This window comes from Amborella trichopoda, chromosome 9, assembly GCF_054954075.1.
Source record: "Amborella trichopoda isolate Santa Cruz 75 chromosome 9, AtrichopodaSantaCruz75HAP2 v2.0, whole genome shotgun sequence".
Classification (NCBI taxonomy): Eukaryota; Viridiplantae; Streptophyta; class Magnoliopsida; order Amborellales; family Amborellaceae; genus Amborella; species Amborella trichopoda.
Genome location: NC_142344.1, coordinates 10,697,542 through 10,703,541, shown reverse-complemented (window position 1 = coordinate 10,703,541; position 6,000 = coordinate 10,697,542). Strand labels below are relative to the sequence as shown.

Below are 6,000 nucleotides of genomic sequence, written 5' to 3'. Positions count from 1 at the left end.
AAAAGTTTAACTCCTATAAAGAGAGAGAAACAATTCAGTATGCCTTCAAGATGAACTCTAGCTCAATGCTTTAGGATGAGCAGTGCTAAAATAGGAACATATTAAATCATGTAAAAAATATAGTATCAGAAGATCATTTGAGAATCAGAATAAATTGCATGAGACAACAAGATAAAAAGTAACACTTTCAGGACCCCAGAATAAAGGGAAGCATGAGCAACAATTCATAAATCATCAAATAGAGCACATTGCAGAAAAATGCACACACCATAAAGAACAATGAACAATTCATCGCAACATTACTTACATGTATGCAAAAACCACCGCAGCTAAAGTATCAATGGGGAAGCACACTTGAATTCCATACCCAATAAATCTGCCAAAGGGAAAGGAAAAAAAAAAAGAAAGAAATCTTAGCTGGAATCATGCTCAGCACATCCACAAGCCCAAAATACACATAAATCTACCAAAAGCATCTAAAAGATAACGTCACCCACACTTAACAAGAGATCCACTTATTACTACATAATTATAAAATACAATGCTAATAAATTGCAACACAATTCACTGAGGTGCAGAACTTTCTTTCCATTCACCTACTAACTCAAACATACTCGTAACTCATTTCAAAATGTGTTACCTTCCAAGACACCATCGAACAAATTGCTTCATATACTCAGTACTGTCAAGAAACAATATGATTAATTACCCATAGAGATGCACCGTCATAACCAAGTTGCAAAAAATATTTTTCAAATCCTATGTCTTCATGTGCGGACCAAGTATACAGAGGCAGACTCCCACATTGTTAGAGAGAAAGTGACCAATGCAAATCAGAATTCGCTTTCATTCAACTCCTAACTTAAGACATACTCCTAACTCATCTCAAAATGTGTTACCTTCCAAGAAACCACCCAACAAATTTCTACTTATACTTTGTAATATCAAGAAATAATGGGCTGAATTACCCCACAGAGATGCACTGTCATAAAACACATTGCCATAAATATGTTTTCAAATCTCATGTTTTCAGGATTGGACCAAAAAAGTGGCAGACTGCCACATTGTTTGGGAGAAAGTGACCGCCATAGTGATTTACAAACCTCATGTTTTAAGGACAGACCAGTCACGAAAATGTCTTTCAGCAATGTTCACTTGGTCAAACCATTCCTCAACCACATTCTCTCTGAAATAGATTGGTTCTTGGTTTATAGCAGTATTGATAAGAATTATAAAATTAGAGGGAATTTAGATTCAAAATGAAGAGGAAATATCCAATCCACCATCTTGTTTTGAATGTTACATTCAATGTGTTACAAGAAAAGCATCACATAAAGGAAAAACATATAAGTTGTCATCCTTATGGAAAATTGTCTCATGCGGGCTGGACCGCATTGCTACATGTGCCATCAAAAAAGTGTAAAGCACCCATCTTAAAGATGGATGCAGGTAGGTGTTCTTCTAAAAACAATGGAAACAAACGGTCCAAATGTTTTCTTACTAAACGGCGTCCAAATTATTATTTTTAGGTTTTAAAATTTATTTATTTTTTCATATTCATGATCCCCATGTTAAAGATTACATGTCCTTAAAAATTAAGTCCAAAAATCTATCTCAAAAATAGGGTCCGCATTTCTACATATGCGGGCTTGGCCGCATAGAAACCGGGTCCCAACCTTGTACTATAGAAGTACGGTGCATCTTAAAAATCTACTTAAAAAATTGTTCCGATGTCAAAATCCTTCGATTAATCATCTTGACCAAGAGACATATAGATATAGAAAAAAAATTGATTTCAAGTCCTAAAAGACATTGTGCATCTTATAACACATGATCTAGATTGTTCATTTTCAAGTACATAATAAAGATTTGCTGAATTTGCACCATATTTGGAGCTTTTAATTTCATAATTAAGGGCAAAATAGATTTTTTAGCCATTGTAAGGGTTCTAAGACCAAAATAACTTTTCCAGGTTGACTTTTTGGGTGCACCTTCTATAGTATAAGATTGACACCTAGTACAAACCGCACCCTTTCATATAATGAATAGCATATATATATATATATATATATATATATATATATATATATATATATATATATATATATATATATATATAACTTTTTTATGATACACAGATGGTGTATCGACCGCCCATTTCTTGTGATGAAGGTAGACATGAACCATAATTACCATGAATGGCCTTGATAGATGGTTGGACCCGGTTGCATACCGCATGCCACGTGACTAGTGCATCTCCAAACTTACTGATTTTACAAAGATGTCGTTATGTGTGTTAGGGTCTGACAGATACGAATATTACAAATGTCAAATTCAGTATTTGGTCCTTCAACCAAAAGAATGTCTAATGAGATAAATGGGGATTGGTATTAGGTCACATTGAAATACTTGTATAATGTTCTACACGGGTCCCGAGTTTTTGTTTTTTAAGTTTCAGACACGAATGTCATATAAATGTTCCCAAATCCATGGATGCATGTCTATGATACATATGTTCAGACAGATCATACACATACTAGTGCATTAATTGTTTAGTAAGCTGTCTGTCTTTTTACTTTTTTTTTAATTACCCAAAAAATAAACGTTCTGTTTTTAATCCCACTAGTATGAAAAATCACTGCATTTGCCACAAATTTTAGCTGAGGCATAAACAAGATTTTTTAAAAAAAAAAATTTCTTGATTCATGAATATCAGCAAACAAGAAACACCTATTTCTTCCATCCAAAATTGCATTTAGATAAAATATCACAGCAAACAAGACAACCAGTTTCACTAGAGCAGCAACATGATGTAACTAAGGGCTACATGTCTCAATAATGGTGGAGATTAATTGCACCTGATAAGACCACACATGATAAGATTATGATTTGCAGTTATTGTACAGATACATTAAAGCCATTGAACAATGATTTTATGTCCTTACATAGTACCACTAGAGTAACGCTCGACAAAATTTTGACTAAATTTCTAATAAATACAACAATGAGGTAGCCATTGAACAATGATTTTATGTCCTTACATAGTACCATTAGAGTAACACTCGACAAAATTTTGAACTTATTTATCTAGTAATAAAAATCATGCAATTAATCGTGCAATTAAACATACCAAGCAACAAATTATATGAAATACGAAATCCACATACTAAATTGTTTCACAAAAGTGTTGAGCCCAGCAGCCTTGTGCTCGATGATCTCATGTGCCTATAATCCGTTACAAGCCATAACTCCCATCAACAGAATCTTCAATCGTTCTGCGATACTAGAGTCACTCTTTTCCCTTCAACACTGAATCTCCCACTTTTCTCAAACTGCAGAAGTTCAACCACATGTCAAAAGATTAGCAATGAACTCAGCAGACAAACAAGAGATAAGAATAGATTGGTGATGCCTAATTTGATGTGTGAATATGCTACCAGTTCAAAGAATGAAAGAACTTCCATTCAATTGCCATTTTTAACATGACGACACTACCCTAACACCAATTTAAAAAGAACTGTGATAACCAAAATGACAAATGCAAAGCCCAATATTGTGCAACCAAACCACCATATTTCAAACTGAAGATAAGCACATCTGCAATTCTCACGTGGATCATCCAAACAACATGAATTTCGTCCACCAAAAATGGGAAATTATTTCAGTATTATATTCAAATTAACAACATTTTTTAAATATTCTGAAACCATTAGAATATATTTTCACAATTTTTTTTTAAGAAATTAGGGAGCTTTTGTACTTATGGTATAAGAAAGTATGGTCGGCATCTAATTATATGGATTAGCAGAGAAACGCCCATACCTTTTCTCTCAAATGCAAGAGGGCTTCCTTCTTCGAAGAGAAGCGAGCGAAGAGGAAACAATGGAAGCTGACTCTGCCGCAAGAAGCTTCTTTAGTTGCTTCAATCTAAGGAAATTCCCTGGAATCTGTAACAAAAGCTCCATGGCTTAGAAAAAACAATATCCATCATACAAATCTCTAAAGTTTGTGCACCATTTCCCCATTCACTTCATTGATAAAAATTGGATGATCAATGGGGCAACTAAGCATGACCAAGAGAAAGGAAACTTTTGTGTTAATTACCTGAAGTAGCTTTTTACACAGCTTCTTTAGTTTGGGCTTTGGATCTCTGATCTTTTTCTCTTCAACAGCTATTTTGGACTTGCATAGCTTTGTCACTTCAGGTTTAGATTCTTCCTTTTCAACATAGCTGTCCAACGTGCTATATTTCCTCTTTGAAGAGCCACCATCATCAGAGGTTTCATTATCCTCGCTATCATCAAATATAGGCAACTTTCCTGCCCAGCGATGCCCAGCTATCTTCTTGGAGCAGCATTTGATGCCCAATCCCTGCTTCCCAGTGGTGGCTTTATCCTGTGAATGTCAAATGAGAATGGATGAGGAAATACAATGATACTGGAAAAATGATGTTAATACTTTGTAATCCATTCCAGGGTTAATTAGGTCATTTTACACATTTTTCTTGAAGAATATGCATGAAAGGGCCTATACGCAGTTCTAAATCATTTTACATGTGTAAATAGTCACTTATATTCAGTGAATAAAATCAGCTTTTTTCTTTTACAACAAACCTTTATAATCTTTTAGCACTTTTTATGTCTCATGTGAAAAGGCCTATCCAAGATCTCTTAAGCTCTCTAAGTACATCCAAGGATCTTATTTATCATTAATTGTTAAATCTAGACTTACACAGATATTCATCAGGTGGGGATGAAAATAAACCCCAAATGGTGCTCATATGCATAAAAGGGAATGCTTCTATGACCATATTCTCTCTAGAAACATCCTATAAAATTGGAAGGATAGCTCAACAGTTCTAAAAGTTCACATAACTACCACTTACAATGGAACATCTCTCCAAATAGCAAAAATGGGTAAAATTTGACCATATTACTGCAGAATGTTATAAGTCTCATTGAGGGGTAGAAAGTACATGGCAATGGCAGCCAAGCAAAATGGCAGCAGTTCCATCATAATGTCTATTTCGATGCTTCTTAGCAACTTAGCCAATTCTTGGGCTTAGAGGCAAATAACATTTCTTTCAATTTTGAGATACTTCAGTCGGAAAGTACATCTGAAAAACTTATCCACAGAGCAATCTATTTTAAGCCTTTCGCAGAATGCAAGGGCAACTGAATGAAAGCAAAGGACAAAATCTGTAATCTATGTGACAAAAACATGGTATATCAAACTGCATCCTACGTGTGTTTTGACACTTCAAACTCACCAGTCAATTCCAAGCAGTGACGTAACAAACTTGTTTTCATGTCATACAAACAAGGCTGAGTGTTGGACTATTGGATGGTCTAGAGAGGTGAACAATCATAACCAAGAATGTAAATACATCAACCCATGATTTGATGCGTGTATCAGGAATTTTGGACGTGCACATGTTAGCTAATTTTCTTAATGGAATTAATGTTACATTTTTATATACAGATATGCGTGTACCTTATGTACACATACTGACACTTATGTATTGCACAGATATGTTGTGTCCTACATGCTCTTTTCCACAGAGCTGTGATAACACACCATATCCATGTCAAAAACTGACGCACATGTCCATGTCCTCATAACATATCTCTTTTTGCTCTTAAAGGATGCATTAAGTATCTCCTTCACATAGTAAGTTGGTTCCCTAAGTCTTTAAGGACAACGAATGGCCAAGACTGAAGCATGAAAGAGAAACGTCAATCAAAGGCAACAGGAGAAATGCCAACAAGAAATGAGCTGTACTTCTATGATCGATCCAACAAGATGAACGCCAAGGCTTTTACAAAAGTGCATTTAAAAGTAACCTATCTTATCCTAGTTGGTATACCACAGAAAATGAAGGGGAAATTCTGTAGACGCTGTAAGACCAGCCATATTTTATAGGACAGGATATTGGGAGATAAAGATACGACATCATCATCATCTTCAGAGCCTTGTCCCGACTATTTGGGGTCGGTTACA

At 35.0% G+C, this 6,000-nt stretch overlaps 1 non-coding gene across 1 annotated transcript in view; it reads right to left on the bottom strand.

The window, feature by feature from the left end:
* Window positions 1-307: 307 nt before the first annotated feature.
* LOC18424270 (G-patch domain-containing protein 1) overlaps window positions 308-6,000 on the bottom strand; it is a 30,380-nt gene continuing 24,687 nt past the window's right edge. Inside the window, exons 13-16 of the transcript XR_016040204.1 lie at window positions 4,105-4,395; window positions 3,823-3,947; window positions 3,168-3,332; window positions 308-376 (exon numbers count right to left, since the gene is read on the bottom strand). This is a non-coding gene — a transcript (G-patch domain-containing protein 1). The remainder of the gene's footprint in view (window positions 377-3,167; window positions 3,333-3,822; window positions 3,948-4,104; window positions 4,396-6,000) is intronic.